General features: G+C 41.8%; 1 protein-coding gene across 3 annotated transcripts in view; it reads left to right on the top strand.

Moving 5' to 3' along the window:
* The window catches only part of LOC116441687 (cytochrome c oxidase assembly factor 1 homolog), a 53,443-nt gene that overhangs the window by 11,446 nt on the left and 19,268 nt on the right, over positions 1–22,729 (top strand). For 2 of the 3 annotated variants that reach the window (XM_032103899.1, XM_032103888.1), the window contains one exon: positions 16,947–17,147. The gene's annotated coding sequence lies outside the window, so the exon portion shown is untranslated. Of the gene's footprint in view, positions 1–22; positions 116–16,946; positions 17,148–22,729 lie in introns of all 3 variants that reach the window. The other variant, XM_032103908.1, reaches the window with a different exon arrangement.

Genomic DNA, 22,729 nt, shown 5'->3' with positions numbered 1-22,729 from the left:
ACAATTTCTTGCATGGCTCCAGCGGTGTGAGGTGGCCCAAAACAAGTGTAAGAGACCAGGAAGAAACTTGCCTGGAATCACCAAGAGCATAAAAAGACAGGAGGATGGAAATGAGGTAAACCTAATGGCCCAAAGTGAGAATCTGCCTTATCTGATTTACAGTTGGTTTGAGCTTTAAAAATGCTGTTAAACAAAAGCTGGTTAACATCTTAGGGGCTGATTCTTACCTAGAGATCCCAAAGAGTTAAATTAAAGAGTGATTTGTGCTTGGTTCTGGGTAAGTATGTGTTTGACCCTCTGTCCTAAGGAGTGTACTATTTAAAAAGTAGAAGAATATTTAGCTGAAAAGGTTGAAGAATTTTATCATCTCTGCATTACAGGTGGGAGTGCAAAACAGGGGTGAGGAAGTTTTGGCTGGATTAAACAGTTGGGGTCTGAACTGTCTGTGGCAGAGAACCCCTATGTCCTGTCAAGTGCTTTTCAAACAAGGCCATCCATACCTAACTGTGGTATGGATGTGAAGTTGTGAGTGATTGCATGTGGTGAAGTTTGCTGCAGACCTGAAGTGAAATAGGAGATACAAGAGCAGGTCATAGCAGAGCACGACATGAGGTTTTGGTATGTGAATTTCTCCTCAAAAGATCATGAAGAGCCACACACACTTCATGCAACTTCTGGAAATTAGGTTAATACTTTCGTTGTCCATTTCACAAAAGCTGGGATGGAAGAAATTTTATGTAATAGATTATGTCTACTAGGGGGCAGAAGAATCACTGTGTTTAATACTCTTTTTCAGGACTTCAGAGCTACAGTGAAACCTGGACAGAGACGCCTGATTTGCTAAATTGAGAACATGCTGCTTCAGTCAGTATGGATGTTAGGAAGCTAATTAAAGGACATAGCAGCTGACAAGTGAATCTTTAGTCCCTGTCAAATCCCTTAAGTTTATCACCAGTGTGAAGTAGTTCATATAAAAAAGAAACTTTTACTCCTGAATTTACGTTTCCAGATGAGATGTGTTTACTTTCATGGTAATGATCAGAACACATTTTACTTATTTCAGGATGAATATTGGCTGCCTTGGAAATTACTCCCCAAATCCCAGCTCTCTTCCCCTACTTCTTGAAAACCATGGGAGTCATATTCGTTGTCCACACTGGTATTTTAAGTAAGTGGCATGAAGGGTGTGTCAGGCTGCATAGTATGCTGCTGAACAGCAGACCAAATCCTGGTGCTTAGAGGCTGCAGTTGTGCTAAAAGGTCAGAAACACCAAGGACATGTAGTGCACCAAAACTTGCCCATCCTGAGATAGTCAGGAATAGTCACATGTGTTGATTTACAGAAAAACTTGGTTTGGTTCCTCTTTTTTTTTTTTTCTTTGCAAACCACATGCTCTTGCTGAATGTAAATATCTCATGCTGCAATGATTAAGTCCATTTTAGGTTCGTTTCCATTAATCTGTGAAAAGACTGTGCGAAAACCCAGAATCAGCTCCGAAGGATAAATTGTGGGGGTTTTTTTAATTTCTGAAAAAAAGAACTCTGCAGTAGGTTGTCAGTTAGTACATCAAAGGATGCATTTAGTGTACCTCGGTATGCTGTAACGTGAGCTATTTGTTCAGTAGTTAGCTCTAGTTAACTAACATGACTATTCATTCTAAAATAAGCACTCAGGCAGTGTTTGCTCCCAGGCAAATACTTGTTCTGCTACAGTTCTTTCTCAGCTCAGCTGCCTCTGATCCCTTTTGTAAGTGCCGAAGTTGTTAGCCTTTGTAGTCATGAGAGTTAATTACCACTCATTTTGTTCACTTTTCTGCATGGCCAAAAGCTTTTATGTCTTTTACATGATTCGGGAGTGGAAAGACTCGCCTGCATTAAGGGACTGTTTCTTATGCAATATGTGATTAATAGTTGCCAAGAAGTGGTCTGCCACATGTGCGCTGGCAGGTTGGCGGCTGTGCAGCTGCGCTACTAATTACATGGCTGGGCTGGTTAAGCACGGTGCATCTGATGGTGGAGATAGGCTCCAGGGCCCCGCAGGAGATCGAGGGGATGTGGTGGCTAGATGTGGAATCTGGGGACAAATGGGATGGATCTGCTGGGGATGAAGTCTGGACATGTGGAGAGAACACCTAGGAGCCATAATACGAGGCAGTGAGTAAGGAGCAGAGGAAGAAGTTAATAGCAGGCTAAAGCAATTCGTGTAGCAATCAGCTGTGCACAGTATGACCCTTTGGTATTGGGCTGGACTCCCTTAGTTTTGGGAGTGTTTGTGTAGTAGGAGAGGAGCATATATTATTGTTTAGTTTTCATATCAGTCCAAGAAAACTAGGTTTATCTCCCGGCCCAAAAGCATTGTCCCCACAGAAGTGAATATTCAAACACAGTGTTCTTTAGAGGTTGTGTCCTGCAGTAGCAGGAAGCTCAGCAGAGCCCACATACTTTTAGTATCTCTAAGTGCTGGTGTTTTTCCCTTGAATTATGTTTTTCCTTTTCAGCTAAATAAACCATAGCAAAAACCATTTCATTGTGTGCTAAGATATTCTCAAGTGCTCTTGTTTCCAAGGGTGACTTTACTGGGGGCAGCGATGCAGTCTCAGAACAGAGCTCTTACGTGTCCCAGTTACGGAATTACTTCCCGTGCTGCTGACAGCTTGATTTGTGAAAGAAAAAAGAATAGCAAAACAAAACCCACAGCCTGTGCAACAGAGACAAACACAGACTTGCTGTGCTTTAGAGAAAGTGTCAAACACAAACATTTCAAAGGAGGAAAGCTTCTAGTCTTCATGTACATGATAAAAATATTTTTAAAAGGATAAGTCACATAACTGTAACTATTTTTAAGGTTTAAAAGTTTCCTGTTTAATACCTGTGGGATAAGTCTGTGCAGCTAGCTGGAGGCCAATTTTAACCTTGACCATTGAAATCTGTTGACCTGTGGTTTGGTACAGAGCTGGCCATTGTTGTTTTTTTCCTGCTTTGAAATAAGGGATATCTGGGAAACCTCTAGCACCGCCCACCCCTCCCCTCTCCCAAACCCCAAAAAATCCACATGTTTAACTGTGTGCTAGACCTGCTTAGCTTAGCTGCTAAGTGTTGCAAAGTAGCCAGATATTGAAAATGCTGCTAATCGAGCAGATGTCAGACTTAGAAACTCATCGTTATGCCTTTATACTGAATCTGGTAGATACTAAGAGGACTTTAAGTGCATGTGTAATTACAGAGCTGTTTTGTTCTGGTTTGAGACTAAGCAGTAGTTATAGAAAAAGAAGACTGAACTGAAGTGTTCTGCAGGTGAGCAAGCAATTTTATTTCTAAAGCAAAGTCTCATGCACTACAGGACTCATGATTCATAAATCTGGTGCTAAAGGAAGCTGTGTCTTGATTTGCAGCTTATAAAACCAGGATTTTGCTAATAAATGTGTTCTTCAGAATTACAGACCAGCGGATTCTTAAATGCAGAGCTCATGGCTTTGTCTTGAACAGTAGCCTCCTATGATTACTGCGTACTGTGTTTTTATGATAGGTGAGACAGCTTCTTCCTGGCCACTTATTTATGTCACCATTAAATGGAGAAAAGGAATTGGGATGACCTAGTCTGGAGGGGGTAAAGCAAACTGCAAAGCACTGCCATTGGTGAAACAAACTTGCTTTAAGCACATTCTCTAGTTAGTCTGAGTCATCAGTCATCAGTTATGTTTGTTCTCTTCTTCCTCCATCTTTCCCTGAGCTGTATTATAAAGCAGTTCTGTGACTGGAATCAGGGTGCACTGTGTGTGAGTGGTCCTGAGAGCAGGTGGGGATGAGGACTGTGGGGAGGGACTGAGCCAAGGCACGGAGAGACAAGCAGAGCCCAGTTTGCAAGAGCTGCTTGAGTAAAGTGCTGTAAGGAGAGTTCTGGAAGGATGTATCCAACCGTGGATAAGCCATGCATTAGTCCAGCAATTTCCTTGGTGCCTGTTCCCTGTACTGCCTGTTCTACCTCCCATCCCTGGAGTTGCCCCTGTTGCTTCCTCCTGATGCAGGCTTTGGTCCCGGACTGGGTATTCCTCTCCCTGTCATTGTCCCATCCTCAGATGTTCACAGTTGCTCACAGTGCATAATTTTTCCTAAAGTCAGCCAAATATACAGTTTTGAGGATGCACTTCTAGCATGTGCTGAGCTCAGAAATCTGCCTTCACCAATTTAATACCCTTATAAGAACATGTCAGAAATGTTTTCTTCTCTTAGCATGTCTGTATACACATGTATGTTCATCTCTGTGTCTATCCCATTATTAACAATGAGCATTAAGTGCAGGTATCAGGGATGAAAGGACTGTAAAATTTCCATGCTGTCTGCCCAAACAGCACACTGGCTTCAAAAAGAGTGCTCAGATGTTTATGAAAGCTAGACTGAGTGATGATGATGATGATGATGATGTCTCTATGTGGGGGAAAACACTCATTTCTCAACTGGCAAACTTTTTTGAAACTCAGAAATGTTTGCTATCTGATATGCAGTGTTTCAGATTTGTGATTCCAGTTTTCTGCTCTGTTAGAATAGCATGTAGATTGAGCAAAACAAAGTGATATGACAAAACGTTTTGATATCTTGTCCTAATTCAAGAGAGGGTTTCTCCCCTCTCCATGGGAGAGAGCTGGTTGTCAGCCTGGGCTGAGGCTGCAGCAACCCCAGTTTTTGTGACAGTAGCTGTGTCACTGGTTTTGTTCTTCCATAGAACCATGGGACGAGAGCAGAACCAGGGGTGGCATTAGGGTGGCAAATCTGTAGATTGAAGAATACAAATTCAGTTGAGTGTTAGTTATGCTATTGACCAAGTTCATCCAATTGCATTTATGTTGAGCAACACCCAGAGCCTGCTGGAGCCAGTGGGAGTTTTGCCATCAGCTTCCCTGAGGAGTAGGATTTTGCTGGTTGTTTAAATTAGCCGTATCTTCATGGGAGCATATGAGAGCAAATGCAAAGGTCTTGAATTGAAGAAGCCAGTAAGCAGCTTTATGAGTTACTTTGTTACGCAGGTAAAAGCTGAGACAGCAAAACCCATCTGCTAAGCTTTCAACACATCTCTATAAACCCTATGGTAGGGTAAGAGTATTCTTTCCTATTTTATTTATGGCCTTGGCTGCCCGAATGAGTGCATCTGGAGCTCAGATGTCTGATGCCCTTATTGTAAATTAGTTAACTTGAAAAACTGCACACACTGTCAGGTCTTTGCTGTGGAAATGCCAGGCTCTGTAGTTGAGGTGCTTTTGTGTGTGCATATGTTTTTTATGTGAAAAGGCTCTTGAACTTTATGCATAAACACTGTTCTCTGTCTCTATTTTTTTTTTTTTCCCTCCCTCTTTTGTTACAGACTGTGGACTAGCATTGAATATTCAGGGAAAGCTCCCCAGGGAGATTAGGGACACGGACAGATTTTAAACAGAGCCCTAATGCATGGACACGAAAGGATGAACATTCTAGTGGGAATACTAGTACAAATTCCCTGCTTTGGGGTCAAAACGCATTAAATAGCTGCTTGCATGCTAAAGATGCTTTTAAAGTCAATACAGACAAGAAATTATAAAATCTGTAAATAGAGATGGTGCTCAGTGAGAGTAGAAGTACTTCAGTGACCCCTTTTGTTATAAGTCATACAACAGTATATAGCAGTCCTAGAGAGAAGTGCATCTATAAATCCCTTTCTGCCAGGCTCAGACTCCCAGAACACGCTGAAACTTAATTCAGGTGGGATTTGTCCATATCCTTCCATGTCCTGGAGGGCTATGGGAACTAAGACTTAAGAGCAGTAGGAATTAGATGCCTTCACATGAGTAAACTGCTGTTATCATCAGTTACTCTGATTTTACTGTTGTGGAAGAAAGCTTATTGTTACATTTAATAAGTCTACATTAAAAGAAATTGAATGAAGCCATTGCACAAACAAGCAGTAACAGTACATATATTTGGGGCTGCTGTGCAGCAGCTAAACTCAGGTAGAGTCCACCTGTAAAAACTGGCAACTCGGGATGGGTCAGCATCTGAAACTAGGTTGCATAACAGCAACATGGCAATATCAAAGCTGCAGTGTGGCTTTAATTGCCACACAGCTGGTATTTATCATATAGTTATGTGCATATTTAAGAATAAATGCTATTAAAAAATATTACATCCTGAAATAAATATATTGCCTTACTGTTGCTGCACGTTTGCTTTATGGGTCCTTCAGCCTGACTCCACATCACTGCTGAGCCCTGTCCTCTGAAATGGAAACAAGTGTCATTTGCAGTATAGAAGTACAGCAGCATTTGTATAATACTTAGATCATCCAAGTTCCCATTGCAGACCACAGTTTATTACGTGAACATTTCATAAGGCCCATTGCCTCTATTGCCACTGTCTCGTGTTATGGTAATCCCTAAAAAAGCTGCCATTAAATTGAGGCCCTTTGTTTTACATGCTGCATGCTTGCAGCTGCTGCAAGCATTTGACAGCTTCAAAGTCCATATTTCTTAAGTTCCACCTTAGTTTGGGGAAAAAGAACAAGTCTTCAGTGTAGAGCCCTGCAGCACTGCACTCTGCAGCCTGCAGGTTTTCATTGCTGCCTGCTTCCTGACTGTCCCCATAGCTCTTCCTTTTAGCTCCTCTTTGCTTTCTACCAGTTCAGACTTTTTTTTCCAACCTCACAGCTTTTTTCCGGCCTGCCACTCCTAATTGTGCTCTTTAAACCATTCCTTGGAGACATCTTCTGTGCACTAAAAGTTGCTCCCAAGTTTACTCTGCAAGCCAGTTTTGAGGTCTGTGTTGGGTGTATGTATCCCATTTGCCACTTGGAAGACAGTGGTCAAGTCCCACTCTGCAGCAGTAAGAAATAGAAAGAACTGCAGCTGCTGTACATGAGAGATATAATTTTGGATTTTTTCAGAATGAGGTGGCCTCTCTAACCTTAGCCTTGCTCTCAGAAATGCCTGTGGTATAGCCACATGCAACAGTTTGTGTTTTGGATGTTATAAGAGCACAATTCTCTGTGAGAACACAACTGCTGTTGGCATAAATGGCAAGATTTCATTTTATCTGCACTCTTACGTGGCCACTAAAGCTAATCGGCCACCAAGGCGAGTCAGACCCCTCTCCACTGGCTGGTCCTTGCTCAAATAAATACTCTGTGAGCCCCTGAGAAGGCACTTCGGCATTAACCGGGGTGCCCTTGCACACCCCTGCTTTTCATCCCTAAAATGCACAGATGTTTCTTAAACGAGTCTTGTGGCTACTTCTGCCAGGCTTGGCTGTTTCACGGAAATGCTTGAAGAAGACAAAATGCTAAAGGCAGGGAACATTTTGTGAGCTTGTGGTACCTACTTTTCCACAGGAGGCGGGATGCACTGTGCAGCCGTCTTGGATTCTGCTGCCGCCACCCTGCTGGGGCTGCTCCCCCTTCAGCTATGTGCTACATGATGATGGATTAAAAGGGAGGCGGGGAGGAACCCCAAAAAAGCAGGACTAGGGAGTGAAATGAAGCCACCTTCCTTAGCGTTCTTCCCTCCGAAGGGGAAGGTGAATAACGCGTGTGTCCGGAAGGTGGCACCGGCAGCCTGAGTCTGCCGTCAGCTCTTGCTTGTCCGGCCCAGTCAGGCGGGCACCGCCGCCCCGCTTGGAAACACCCTCGCTAATCCGGGTTCTCAGCCTCCTTAAAGGCTCTCAGCCTTTTAAGCTTGTAACTAAGCCGGTGCTCTCATTGCCTGGCTCCAGGCCTCTGAGCCACGGGTAACAGGCTTGGGGGATGACCAGTCATCGGTGTGACTGGGATCTTGGGACTTTGAATAAGCAGCTAAGTCCCGGCGGGAGCAGAAGCTTGAAGCTGCAGGATCTTTAGCTCCTCATTACAGAATTAGTTTTGCTGTTGAAGTGGAGAAAAGCCTGTCTGAAGACACCGTGCAGGGTTGCTTTTTTTTAAAACAATGTCTTGCAACAGACGTGTTATTACACATGCTGGCAAGCATTTCTCAGGTATCACAACTCCAAATACTAGAAGAAGAGACGGTACTTTATTTTCTCTGTTTTGGAGAAATCTTTGTGAATGTGAAAGGTAGACCTGGAGCAGGGGTTTTGCACTGTGATCCAACACTTTCAGGCAAAGCATGAGGTGAGGAGACGCCTTGGTGCTGGAGGGCTCTCAGCTCAGCATCCCTGGGCAGTGAAACTGTTTTGCTGCAAAGGAGAGTAGACAAAATTTTCGAGCACGCTTGAGGAGTCAGATGAGTTAGGCTTTTCTGCAAGAGTGATTCTGGCTATTATGTTTCCTTTCTTGAGATGGAAGATAGCTTTCTTAATTTAGGCAATGGTTTTCCAACCTCGGAAACCACAGGGTTCCATGTGAAATTTTGGAGATATCCTGCTCTCCATGTTGGCCAGTCTATTCCCACTTTTTCTGACTAGCATTATGGCTCTTGGTTATAAAAGGAAAAAAAACGCAACATGTTTTCTTCCCTCTTTTCTTCACCGCGTCTCACCTCAGCAGGAGCCCAAACCAGTCTCCTATGCCTACCACTTGGAGCCAACTGCTGTGGTAGGAAGAAGGCAGGCACCAGGCCAGCTACCGGTTGTGGTGCCTGTGCCAGCCCTCATCTTCCAGCCACTGCCCTCTGCTCCCTCCATGGCAGCCGTTCAGTCGTGAACACTTAGCAGGCAGGAGCAGATACTTGAGGAAAAGCAGTGGGCTGCCTACGGATCATGTTGGTCACTTTTGCAAAAAAACCCAACAAAACAATGTCCAAAATATTCCCAAACTTCCAAAGCTCTCTTCTGTGCTGGTTCTTAGGCACTATTAGTTTTCATCTAGTGGCATGAGATTGAAAAGCTGTCTGGAGTAAACTCCTCATATCTGGGCACAGTGTGTTACTGTGTGCCTTTACTTTAACAGTGTCCTGAAAGGACGCTTTTTCTTTATAGGTATAAACTGAGTAGCTAGAAGTACAGGTAATTAGGTTCATTTAAATTTTAAAAAGGTTTTACCACTAGGGAGGAAATATGTAGGTTGAAAATAAGGACCAGAGGAGAAATTATTTCAAGTTTCACAGTTGACTTTGTGCTGGAACAGATTGCTTTTTCCCAGGTGCTTATCTGCTGTTGATGGCTTTTGGCATTGTGCATGTGCAGGAAGGCAGAATATGCAGCTGGACAAGAGGGCTCCATACAGAGAGAACATTTTTGACCTTGCAGCAGCTTCAGATGTTGCAGTTCCTTCTTATTTCTTCCCATGTCCTTTGTTTCTTATATAGTTTCCTTGCTTGACATAGTTTAGGGGCTGGGCCTCTCGGTTGTTTTTTTCTTCCTTTTTTTTTTTTTAATTTTTTTCCTTTTTTTTTTTTTTTAATTCATGTTGTTGGTTTGCACCACTTCTGATAGATTCTTTATCACCTGCTCCCTTCAAGACAAACTGCAGGGCTGCTTTCCTTCTGTAGCAGCTGTGCTGGAGGACTGCTGATGAGGAACAAAATGGGAGCTACTGAGCAGTCATTTGAAAGCTGGCTATTAAAAAGAAAAAAGCTAGCTAATTAGAGCTTAGAGGAAGAGGCAACACTTTGTGCAAAAACACCAGAAGGTAGGCCCTCCAAATCCCATACACTCCCTCTAAATAGCTATAATTAACCCCACAGTATTCAATTTATTAATTAAAATTTAATTAATATTTTCTGTCCTTGACAATCATTTTAGAGGTGGTCAGGAAAACATAGTGGCAGCTGGGTTTCCATAGAGCAGCAGTGGCATTCAAAAGGGCAGAGCCACAGGAGACTCATCTCAGTCTCCTGGTCATACCTGTGATAAAAGAGCTGAAACTGGCTTCTGGATTTCTGGGAAAGGAGGGGAGGATGGGAGATAATACAACCCTGGTGTTCTCCTGCACGCTTCTGGACATCACCCTACAAATGTAGGACTCGCCTGGATTATCTGAAAGTGGGAGAGAGCAGTGGAAAATGGGTGTCATTGTTACTTACTCACCAATTTCCACACCAATTGAGGGCTGCTGTACAGCACTGTGTTTCACGTGGTTTTGATGTTCTGCTTGGTGCTCTGGCTGAGTAGAATGAGAGACCTCTCCTGAACTTCATGGACTCCATCAAAGTAGAGCAGCTATTGCTTAGAAATGCTGTGGCTGAACTTGGCACACTGCTGTTCTTCTTCACCAATGGGTTTCCTGGTCATTCATACTACCCATGGTCAGTATGCCAGACATGCATCATTGTCAGAGCACTCTCCTGGAACAAATCCATTGGTATCCCCAATGGGAAATGTGAGTGTTGTCAGCTGTGTAGAGCACTCCAAGGTTTGCTTCAAACAGATAGGATGGAAGATACCAAATGTGGAAGATACCAAATGTGTTTCCTTCAGCAAGGGCAGTGCGTCATCATTATTCAAGGTTAGGCAATAGCATAATTTGTGCCCTCACCCATTTCTAGAGCACAACATTTTTTTTCCTGGCATTATAGTTTTTTGACACAGCACTGCTGTGATGGCCTGCAGCATACACCTGTTAGTACTCTTCATAATTTGAACTGGAAAAACCCACCAAGCCATGAGCAGGAAATACTGACTGTTAGCTACAGGGTCATGAAAAGAGATGTGAGCTGAGCACTGTGCAGCGTGGCTGCAGCCAGCCCACTCTATAGGAACCAAACTCTTAACAGTGTGGTCATGAGCCATCCTGCAAAAACTGGCCTGTGAGAAAGGGTCTGCAGTACAGGCCCGGTGAGAATAGCCATGAGGTAAAGGATGTCTTTTATTCCCCATTTGACAGAAGGGTGCAAGAGAATGTACTCAGAGTGTGTTGAAACCATATCTCCCAGGTCACAGGGGGAAAGCTTTCAGTACAGAACTGTTACGAGCAAGTGGGAGAGGAGGTGGGCCACACAGACCATCATCACGAACACTTTCTCTCTGCTCCTCTGGATTAAACGTGAGGGGTTAGGCAGATTTTTGGTGTACCTTGGTGGCAAGGCCCTTGGTTAAGGCCCTTGTGGTAGTGAAGTGGCATGACATCTCTCAATCCCAAGGAGGCAGGCACAAGCTGTTCAGTGCTATGAGGCCAGAAGTGCTTCCAAGAACTCCCAGAAGCAGAACTGGAGTTTTCCAGTGAACATGAGCAATAGAAAAGATGAGTATCACAATTTGTAGTCTCTTTGGCCTCCAGACTTTGGTGCATAAATGCAACTTTAGGGCCATCACAGATCCTACTTGTATGGTCTGTCCTATGGTCATGCAGGGAACCAGCCTCAGACCCGTAAGGCCCTGAGTCACATCTCCCATCAGATGTGTTTTCCCAGGTGTGGCAATGTGGGGCTGGAATGAACAAGTTCTCTACCTTTGTGTGAGAAGAAGTGCCCCTGATGCCCTGCAAAGGTGCTCACACAGGGCTGTCCCCATTCTGCCAGCAGCAAGGCCAGAAGGGTGGAGATGAAGATGCCATTGCTATTGCAGTGGTTCTGTTGGCATCAGGCTGGGACATCGGATGTGGCAATGTTGAGTCACAGCAGCGTTTAATCTTGTGTTGCCACACGTGATGAAGCAGGCCCGATCCACTGTTATACTGTTGGTGATTCCAGGTAAATTTCAGCAGAACAGAGGGAGATGGAGATAGATGCTGAGAATCACTGTACGCTTCACCCTGAAATGAAGCTCCAAAAGAGCACAGTAATTGTCCAATGACTGTTAGAACTGTTGCCTGGCCTTGCATGCATCATTTAGTCTTTCTTTTCTTTTTTCTTTTCTTTTCTTTTTTCTTTTCTTTTCTTTTCTTTTCTTTTCTTTTCTTTTCTTTTCTTTTCTTTTCTTTTCTTTTCTTTTCTTTTCTTTTTTCTTTTCTTTTCTTTTCTTTTCTTTTCTTTTCTTTTCTTTTCTTTTCTTTTCTTTTCTTTTCTTTTCTTCCTTCCTCCCTCCCTCCCTTCCTTCCTTCCTTCCTTCCTTCCTTCCTTCCTTCCTTCCTTCCTTCCTTCCTTCCTTCCTTCCTTCCTTCCTTCCTCTCTTGTAAATAATTTTAACTGAATTTTTAGAAAAGTACTTCAAAATTCATCAGTTTCTCTGATTTTTGCAAAGAGAGTAGGGGGAAAGAACAAACCCCAGGCAACTCACTGCTAAGTTTTGAATTTGACATGCAGAACAACAAATTCATTCAAAATGAGCTTTGCTTTACTGTTAGTCATTTGTACCAACCTGCAATTAAAAGGCTCAGCATTTGTTCTCATCGCTTTCTAAAATTACATTTTCCACTTCCTAGGCCCTGGCCTCAGGCAGTGGGTTTTTGGAGCAATCATGCCTTGGTAATTAATGTTTAAAGATGAATGTTGCAACTTCTAAAACAGTGTTGCTGAGTAAACATACGGCAAAAAGGATACAAAAACTACAAGGCTTTTTACTGGAAGCTGCAGAGTTTGGAGACATTATTCTTAGAGCTCCCAGCTACAGTGCATTTGATTACCCCTTTCTCCATTCTTTCAGATGGAGGAGACAGCCATGCTTAAAAAAAAAGCAGAGGAAAATAAGTATCGCCTCTAATCTGCCATTTTTTTGTGCTACTGACTCATCACCACAGAAAGCTTGCTGGGAATGGTTAACTCAGAGAGAGGAGACAAATCTTTGACATGGTCTGTAGCTATAACATGACCATTTTGGATTTTTGCAAAAGAGTGGGAGGACAAGAAATAAAACATGAAGGGAGGAAGGGGTAAAAATGGAATGGGAGAGGGCAAATTGTAGTAATAAGTTCCCTTCCTATGTCACGTCCCTTCATTTGTCATGAGTCTGCCTTTTCTCTGTGGAAGCCACAGCTTCCAGTCTGTTACTAACCCAGCTGGATTTACCTGTGACAGCAGTCCATCCTACACAGGGCTTCTGTATGTGACAGAAGTGCTCCTCAGTAGCATTAGCTGAATCTCTCATTGAAGCATTTTTCAGTGCTTTAAAAGTTAAGTTGCTGTATCGCCCCTTTCTAACAGAAATCCTTAGCAACTGAAAAGGCAGTTGGGAAAATCAGCAACTTCAGCATTTCAGGAAGGGGAAAGGGTAGTCTTGATTGAGATTGCCTCCCTACTTTAGGCATCTGACTTGGGCATTGCAATCCTGATTCAGACCTTTTGGAAGACACACTTCATGTCTAATGTTTCCCAATAGGTTGGCATGATGCAGCTGCCTCTTCACCTGAGACTCCTGAGACAGGAAAAGTGGGAAAGCACTTGCAGTCTCATGAGTGATTTCTGTAAAAAGGGGCAGAGGGTCCCACCGTACCATGAGAGGGGTGCAGTTTTTTGCACACAAAAATCTTTCCTGGTCTAGCAAAGGCAGTGACAAAATCCTAAACAGATCAGCTGGAACAAGAACAGAATACTGCTTTGGACTAGTTTTCCTTATTTTTTTTTTGCCATCTTCTTTTCTTTCTTCCAGAAAAGAGAATAAAATTCCCAATCCAACATTCAACTGTGAGGTTGGCTAATCAAGTTTGAAGCAGGTGCTTTGGGCTTTGTTACTCTTTGATACTGTTTTTGCTCAGAAGAAGCCAAAACCCAAAGAGCTCTTGGAAGAACTCACTGTGTCTGATTCTGCATTTAAGTGGAAAAATGGAACCTCCCAAATAATCTTGCCTTTCTGGAAGTGAAGTTCAGGCTCTAAGAAAGATTAGTAAGAGACTCATTCAGCACTAGTCATACTCATTTGGGTAACAGGCAAGTTTCTGCCTGTGCTCACTTCTAGTATTCATTATAAATGTGTATCAGTGACTTCCTAAGCAGTAATTCCAGAACAGTAAATGAAGTATTGTCTTCTGCTTTAGTAATTTTCCTGTTCTTTTAGCATGGTTTATGTACCATCAGCATGCTGATACATTAAGTGGCTACCAGTGCTTGGCTATTTTATTATCCATTGCTTTAGTGATCTGTCCAGACTCCTCATCCTAAAAGGATTAAGCTAATTTTTAGATGATTTTGCTGTTGAAGCACAGTGGTTTTGAATTGTTTTGTTTGTTTGTTTTTATGACCTCTTTAAAGGTTTTCCAGTAAAGATGAGGGCCTATTTGTACTAAATTTATGCCTGCTTGCTCAAAATAGCTTGCTTTTTTTTTAATGTTGATTTTTCAGAGATCTCTTAAAAAACGCAAGTCCAGAAAGCACTTCTGCAGGATACAGGGTGCTTCAGTTACACTTCATGTTAAACATGATACAGATCATTCAGATCATTCAGCATTTTGCTAAAATGAAGCAAATGGAATGGAAAATACTTTGGTATTAAAAGCAGTGTGTCTTTCAAGAAATGTTTAATCCTAAACAGATCATTCAAATGGAGTGTAATAAAGACTACTGCAGCTAATGAAAAGATTTTGTTCAACTCAGTGGGTTATCAAACAGGCAGAGATAATATGCGTGCCCTTGCTAACAGTGTTCACTTAGCTGTGTTTCCTTTCCTAGACTGGAAATTAAATTTCCTTCTCCATTGTTTATATAGAAAAACTCAAATTATTCAAGAAGATCATGTGGGAGCCACTGTTTTTAGAAGAAAGAGCTGCATTTGAATAAAAGATACCACTCAACTTCATGTTCAGCCACTTAGCAGTAGCCAAAATAAGCATCCTTGCCATGTTTTTGAGCTGAAGCACTACAACAGGCTGTATGTGTCTGCTGCACACACCCCGTGCTGCAAGGAAGGACTGTGCAAGAGCCTGCACCGATAAACAGCAAGCAGCCAGCTCACACGTGTGTGTGCATGTATTCCCACTAGTGAGCATGTGCATTAAGCCACCCACGTTTATACACCTCAGGCTGGAAATGTCTATCTTTTCTTTTTTCCTATGCTTCATTCCCAGCTTATTCCAAATCTTGTCCCCAGACTTGACCTTCTTTGTTCTTACCTTGCCTACTTTGAAGGCTTTGGACCTGAATTGAGCAGGTTCCTAACATCTTCAGCTGTCTCCGGACCACACTTCGATTGGTACATATGTATGTAGAAGGCATTTTGAAAGATCTATGACTGTTGATTTCCAAGGCTGTTTCATAAGGACCAAGACTCAACAAGAAGTAAGCAGAGGCACAAGAGCAAATTGGTTAGAGGCACAGTCAGCCTTTGGGTGATATTTGGGTGATATTTTATCAGGGATTAGGATAAAATTTAGGGATCTGGCTTTTTACTTGGCACCACAGCATAATTTGGTGTCCTTATTTTGTTTTGTTTCTTGTTCTTTCTCCTCCATATTTCTTCACCTTTAGAATTAAAATGGCCAAGGTAATTTATGCTCCAAATTTATTTTCTTGTTCTGAAACTTGCAGTGAATACTGTAGGTTTTTCTCAAGGAAAACATTTCTCTAAATCTTTCTCTTAAGGTGCCACATACAGAGAGTTTCTCTCCAGGAGTATGGGGTAGGGAGAAAAAAACTCTATTAGTGAGCCTTTTGCTATGTAACCTTTCCTTAAAATGCCAGCAACTGAGCTTCCACAGAGAGAACAACAAATATTGAAAGAGGAATGTGAAGGACATTATGAAACAAGAAAGTAAGAAAACTTGCTCAGACAAGTTTCTCAGGAAAGGTGATGTAATATGTACTGTAGAAAATCCTAGCAGTTGACATAACTAAGTTTCTTTCTAAATAGCTGTGGATGCCAGCAAGCTGGGAGAAGCGAAGTGTACAGCTGGGAATACAGCTGAGCAGACTGTTTTGTCCAAAAGAAATATAGCAGGTGTAAAACTTCTTTTCAGAAGATGTCATTGAAGTTTAATTGAAAAGTGTCCTTTTAATTAAGGCTGAGTGACCACTGAATGAAACTCCTTTCTGTTGAGGCTGTTCTTGGTGATACTGTAAGATTAACTCCTGCAGGCTGGCAGTACTCAAGAGGCTGCTGTTGGGATGCCATGGTACACAGTTCTGTAGCAAGTGCTCAGTCCCATTCATGGACTTCTGCCGATGTTTATCAAGCTTTTTAACAGCTGTCTTGAGAATTGCCCAACTTTTTATTGATTGACTTGTTCATATTTCAGCCTGGTTTCCTACATAAATGGCTGTTCTCAACCCATGTGTTCTGCACGTGTCTACGTCTGTATATATAAAATTTGGGAACCTCCCTCTCTGTTTTAACTGACTCGACAAAGACACACAGGGTCTTTGAGATAATGAAAATATTAGAATTTTGTGGCAGCACATGGCTGAATACTGGAGAACATCTGGATCTTCTCTTCAGGGGAAAGGCTGCAGGGAACTATGCTCTCTGACAGCCTTGGAGACTCTAAAAGGGCCAGACCTGGAGTATGTCAGGTGATCTTATTCCATTTCTCACACAGCTTACAAATTTAAAGGTCTTGGTTGCAGACTGGAATGTTTCATCTTAAAAATCACTGGTTCCTCTACTTTGTTCTTCCTGGTAATTATAGAGCAAAATAATGCATGTGCAGAGACTGATACACTCAATGTGCCATTAGAAGTGCCATTTTCAGGTAGGTTAGTTCATAAAAGTTGGATAAACTGCCAAACAAGAAGTCCCAGCTCATGGACTATTGTGGATTTTTTCATCATTACAGAGGAAGAACTGTATAGGTGGAATGTCTGTTACAAAAATTCTATTTAGTTATGGGGCTGACATACATGGTCTGTTACCTCCATTTTACAAATACTGTTAGCACTGTTCAGGCAGCCAGCAGGCATAGTTTAATGCAAAAGAGTGTGTGGTTATTTTCATAAGGTTTCTATGAATAAGGCTGGAGAAGGCTGCAGGAGATCGTTAAGGTTTTTGATGGCACTGCTTTCATGTCAACATGTCCCAACTTCTCTCTTTACTATAAATTGGTTATAAGGAAAACTAAGGTGGTAGGACTGACAGTGCTAGATGTCTTTGAATGGGAGGTTGAGTGACCATGTTGGAGCCTTAGGAATGTTTGAATATTCTTCCCCTGTCTCTGATACATACCCACTCATACATTTTCTCTTTTGTTTTAGGTGGAGTCTGGATAAGAGCTGTCAGGAGGGCTTTTTATCCAGTTTGAGGCTGAGTGATAGCAATCTTGAACCACAGTTTTAGAGGAGTGGCACCAAAAAGCCTGATGTTAATGCTGAGTGCTTTACAGGACGAGTAACACTCCCTGCTTCCTCAGCTGCCTGAAAATCAAGCCATAGATACTGACCTTCCATCCATATAAGGTAAGTCAAGGCTGCATCAAGCATGACTGAGTTTAAAATACAGTTATCAGCTATCATACAACTGTTTGAAATGAAGCCAGGGGAAAAATCACTAGAGTGCAATGCTGTGTAGAGGACACTCATATTGCCAGATCTCTCCCTGTTGTGCTAAAACTACAGTAAGTTATGTCTTGTTAGTACACCCTAGTGCTGTGCTGAAGTTGGGCTACATTTCAAGAGCTTCCTAAGTTATAGCAGTGCTGAGGCTGGAAAACTGCAGTAGAAAAAGCCCTGCTCACTGCAAAACACAGACATGCTACTTGGCCATGACAAATGTTCAAGATTTCTTTGTGCAGCTTTAATTTGCTTCCTAAAATGCAAAGTGCAGCAGACATCTAAGCTGACTGTTTACTTAAGAAAATGAGTGGCAGTCTACTTTTTTTTTTACTGGGGTAAAAAATCCAAGGATCTCACTTCTTACCCATCAAAGTAACAACTCTCTATTCCTAAAGACACAGTCTCCAGAAAGGTTACTGTATACTTAAAGAGACCTTTCAAAAGTAACTTTCAAAAAAAACCAACCCCAAACCAGTCCCTTCTTCTGGAATACAGTATCCCCAAAGTATCTCTTAAGGTTACTGTATCTCTAATATAAACCATTCAAAAGCCTCAATTTGGGTTTTCCTTGTCATTTGCTGGGCTCCATTTAACAGAACGTTTCCCCCAGCTGAGGCTTGATGGCAACAGTGATGTGGTAGGAGGAGCAGAGGAGCTGGCTGCTCTCATTTGACATAGAGATGAAATCCAGGCTCCAGTTAGCCGTTAGGCCAACATTTGATAAAAGTCTCATGTCACACTCGCATATGAAGCCCTTTTCTATTCCCACATAACCCACATGCATACTCTTGTTTCTCTATAGACATTCATTTGTGGCTTGAAAAGCTCATGTCAGATATGAAGCTATTAAAATCTTTCATGATTTTTTATGGTTTTTTTTTTTGATATTTGAGCACAGTTGCTAGAAGTGTGAGAATGGTTGCTGCTCCTGTTTTAATTTCTTCACCTCTGCACTCCTCAACCAGATGACATTTTAAGCTTTTAAATGGTATAGCGGGGAGCACATTAAACATCAGGTCTGAGAGAAATGGGAAACAACATGATGGGACTGCAGCTTTGGGTGCTGCAAACAGCCCAAATCTCCGTATTAAAAATTAAACACTTTTTTAGTTTAAAGTGTGAATGATCCCTCAAAAAGCTACATGAGATCCCTTTTCTGGGTGATGGAATGTATGCCTGCTTAGTTTGCTTCCTATGAGGTTATTAACACTTGCTGAATCTGTAACTGCTGGTTATTGAAGGAAGGACTTAACTCCCTACCAGAACCCTGGGACTAATCAAAACATTGCCATTAACGTTTAATGAGAAAGTTGTTGCTTTCAGCAATAAAGTGGCTTAGACTCTTAGTCACCTAAAGCACAAATGGCACATACTGCATCATAGTTAACAAGCAGATTTTGGAAAAAAACACAGTCAGAGGAGTTCAGCTTGTTGCATAAGCTCAAAATAACTGGCTGATTTCTTCTTACGTTCCCCACCAGTACTGGATATTATGTATGCTAACTAGTATTCATCTCTCAGCAAAGTATCCAGACATTGTAGGGCCAGTTCTTTCTTCCAGTAAGAACTCTGCATCATAAAACACCCCAGACAAAACGTGCCCAGGGGAAAATCCCATGCTTATAGGAGCTTCCAAGCCCTTTCAACCATTTACTTCCCTAGCTGCTTGTCTTGGGTGGAGGAGAATGGCCTGTTAGAAAGGAATGGCCAATACAAATGCAAAAGAACAAATAAGACACTTGAGGGTGTGTCTAATGGATCCAAATATCCAGGACAGCAAAGAAGTATTGCTCGTCATCTGTGCCGGCCTCAAGCAGAGGAACCAAACTGGTAAATTTTAGCTCTGTCAGCCAATTCTGCCGTTTTGGAACTGGGACTGGATTTACACTGGAGGCATCACAAGAGGAGAGTAACATTTTGGATGCTGTGGGTCCTCATTACTAAATTTATAAAGATTAAAATAAACTACCACAGTTTCACAATGCCTTTACCAAGAGAACAGTAAGAGCAGTGAATAGTGCATTTTATTGCAAATGCTTCATTTAACAAAGATTAAATATGCATCTGAACACTGTCACTTTGAGATACATTCCTCTAATCTGACTTTGCACCTGCTTATTGTGGTATAAATCAAGAATTGTTCTACCAAAGTCAGCAAAGTCATTATCTGGTTTTAAACTAAAAAGAGAGAAAATCTTGCTTTTTACTTCTACAGCAAATCACATTCAATTCAGTATGAATACAGCAGTATGTTTAAGTGCAATGCAAGAACAGAGACAATTGGAAAATCCATGTCCTAAATTCAGTACAGGGTTCTGGAGCTGAATTTCCATCTGAGCACTCTTGAACACTGCAGTATCAAACCTCCTTTTCCTGCAGTGTAATCTAGGTTATTTTCCTCAGAAAATATATTTTCCTTTTGTAAACAGAGGCCACATGAAACACGTGGTTATCTTCTGAGCAAAAATCTCAAGGACCATGGCTTATACATATTAAAAAGCCAACAACCCACAAACTTCTGTTTTGAAGCTAAATGCAGGTTTTTAGTCTATCAGCATTTTTATGCCATGCCAGTTTTTTGCATAGTGGAAAATATGCACCCTTAGGAGAATAACAACTATAAGTTGTTAAAAACCGAATTATCTAGGAAGGTAATTTTTCTCATTGTGAAAGTGGCTTGTCAGATATTAGTGAAATGAATTAGTCACTTAGCACACCTTTCACAACCTCTAAAAATTAGATTATGGCCTATACATTCCCATGAGTAACAGGAGCAGCTCTCCTCTTTGTGTATACAGCAGTATCACTCCACAGTTTCTGATTATGTTTTATTCACATGGAAGCATAAATCTGTCATAAATCAGTCCAAAGCCTAAAACTAACCAAACCAGTTCATATTTCTCACATGAGCTATTCTATTTGCATGCCGTTCCAGATTAAACATTTCTTGTTGTGATGTAAAAAGATTCTGAATACATGGTACTCAATGGAAAAAGGTTACAGCATGACATTTAGAAGATGTATGTGTGAAGAAGAAGGGAAAGCAGGAAAACAACAGGGAAAGAAAGGAACATTCGCTTTTGACCATCTCAGTAGAAGAAAGTGAATTGAGCAATACCTACCCAATTCATCCTTTGCTTTATCCCTCTGCTTACTGGAACTATTCAGAGTAGAGAAGTGCAAGCAGGATCTCATCAGTGTATGTAAATATGTGAAGGGAGAGTGTGAAGAAGACAGAGCCGGGCTCTGTCCAGCAGTGCCCAGGGATGGGACCAGAGGTGATGGGTACAAGCTGAAACACAGGAGATGCAGTCTGAACATCAGGAAACATTTTTTTCACTGTGAGGTTGACAAAGAGCTGGCACAGGTTGCCCAGAGAGGTTGTGGAGTCTCCATCCTTGGAGATACTCAAAAGTTGTCTGGACATCATCCTAGACAACCACCTGTAGGCAACCATGTTTAAGTGGGGATACTGGAGAAAGTGACCTCCAGACACCTCTTCTGACCTCAGCCCTTCTGTGATACTGAGATGCTGCTTTGGTCTCTTGTCCGTGAGAAAGGGAGGCAGCTTATTTTCTTAGTTGGTTCCCTTCAATCAGGAGCAGCAAATTTGAGAAATGCAAAGGGTGCTCCAGCAGCCAGGAGTTCTGGAAGAGACCCCAATAAGCACATAAAGTTTGCAGTGGGAAGGAGTGGAATGTAGAGTCAGAATAGGCAACTTTACATCTGGAAAATTAATCGAAACAAAGCAAGAGAGCAAGAATTACGTATTACTTCCACTTCAATCACTCCAAGAAACATTCCCATCCTTATTGTCTCAGAGAGGGAACTGGGATGTAACTCATAAATATACATCAAGTGTCACCTGATGACTACAGCTTTGTGCCAGTGGCTTTGGGAGCATAGGAGGAATGCTGAGAGCTACTGTGAAAGGACTTGTCACGTACAAAAGCAAAGCAAAAAACCTGGATGCCTGAATGTTATGATGTTTAATTTCAGTGCAGACAACTGAGACCTTGGTACTTTCTGGGACTATAATCATATTTTCCAGACTGATTTACCATATCATTCTCCTGCACAGGATGAAGCTAAGCACATCAAGGGGTGCTTAGGTCCCGGAGTTTTATAGTGCCAGTTGCTGGTGCTGCAACACTTAGCTCTGGCCCTAGACAAGAATCCCAGACTTTGAGGCTGTACTGTGTTCACACTGGAAGAAACATGGTAAAAAGGGTCACATGCCTCCTCCATCTCCTGTGACTAGCTTGTCTTCTTGAATGCCAGCTCTCCTACATCTTAAAAAGTATCTGAACTGGACTTAATGCAGTGCAGGGCAGCTGAAGAAGTTAAAAGGCAAGTTCAGTGCCAGGTTTAACACTGGATCCTTCTCTTGGCTCACATCCTTCCTGGTAAAGCTTCCCATGAGCATGGCAGGACAAGGTAGCTATTTCTTTTTCTTCCTTAAGTGAATATTGCAAAAGGACAGTGCTGAGGAGGCTGAAACTTTCAAAAACATAAACTTTGTAATGCTGAGTTCAAGCAAAAATGCAGCGCTTTCAAATCATGCCTGGCACATTAAGGTAACCCTGACAAGCAAGATACAGAAGTGCAAATGCAGCTTTAATGTAGAAGTAGCAAGCTTCTGTCTGAAAATACAACATCTTGCCAAGTTACAAAGAGGGCATTTTTTCATACTTTGCAGTAGACAATCCTGTTATCAAATGTGGTGGTACTGTTGAAAGTGGAGGAGGAGCTCTTTTCACATCTTTTTCTAGACTATTTCTGCTTCTAATAAATACAAGTGCCTGCTGAAAAGCTCTGTGCTAAAGTGCCTGGGTTTCTTTAATGGGGACCTCAGAGGAGCACTGCTGGGGTTAACATTCTGTTTTTCCCAGGCATATACAAGTGTATTGCAGAAGGCACTATGCAACTAGTGTTCACAGAGTTTATAATTTCCTGTTGGAACAGCAAAGAAAAGAAGGTCATTGATTTAAACCAGAGAATACAAATTATTTCCTGCCCACAAAGCTGCCAAATGCTTGGAGTTATTGATTTTTTTTCCTCCCTGCTGCTAACCAAACACTTCTGGTCCTGTCATGGGCATCATCAGCTTATTGACTAAGTAAACATAACCCGTTAAGCTGAACATTTTAAAAATAATAGAAAATTGTAGTGGCTTTAGTAAAAAAAAAATTACAGAAAGGAGAGGAGAGGAAAAACAGTTCCTGAAGTTAATTAACTTTTATGTAGATTCAAGTTTCTACAATATAGATTTGCATCCAAATGAGAGAGCAAGGAATAATTGAAAGAAGATTCAGGGAAAAAAAAAAACAAAAGCCCGTTCCTAAAAAAAGCCAAAAAGATGAGGGTGCAGGGAAGCTGGTGCTTCAGATTTTAAGACCTCAAGTAAAAGAAAAAATTACTGCATAATTGAGATTGAAAGGATAAAACCATGTGGCAGCAGCATGGTGAAGGCATGTTTTTATTTA

The sequence above is a fragment of the Corvus moneduloides genome, chromosome 1, assembly GCF_009650955.1.
Source record: "Corvus moneduloides isolate bCorMon1 chromosome 1, bCorMon1.pri, whole genome shotgun sequence".
Taxonomy (NCBI): domain Eukaryota; kingdom Metazoa; phylum Chordata; class Aves; order Passeriformes; family Corvidae; genus Corvus; species Corvus moneduloides.
Note: the sequence above shows the minus strand (reverse complement) of the source record. Positions and strands in the feature narration are given on the sequence as shown.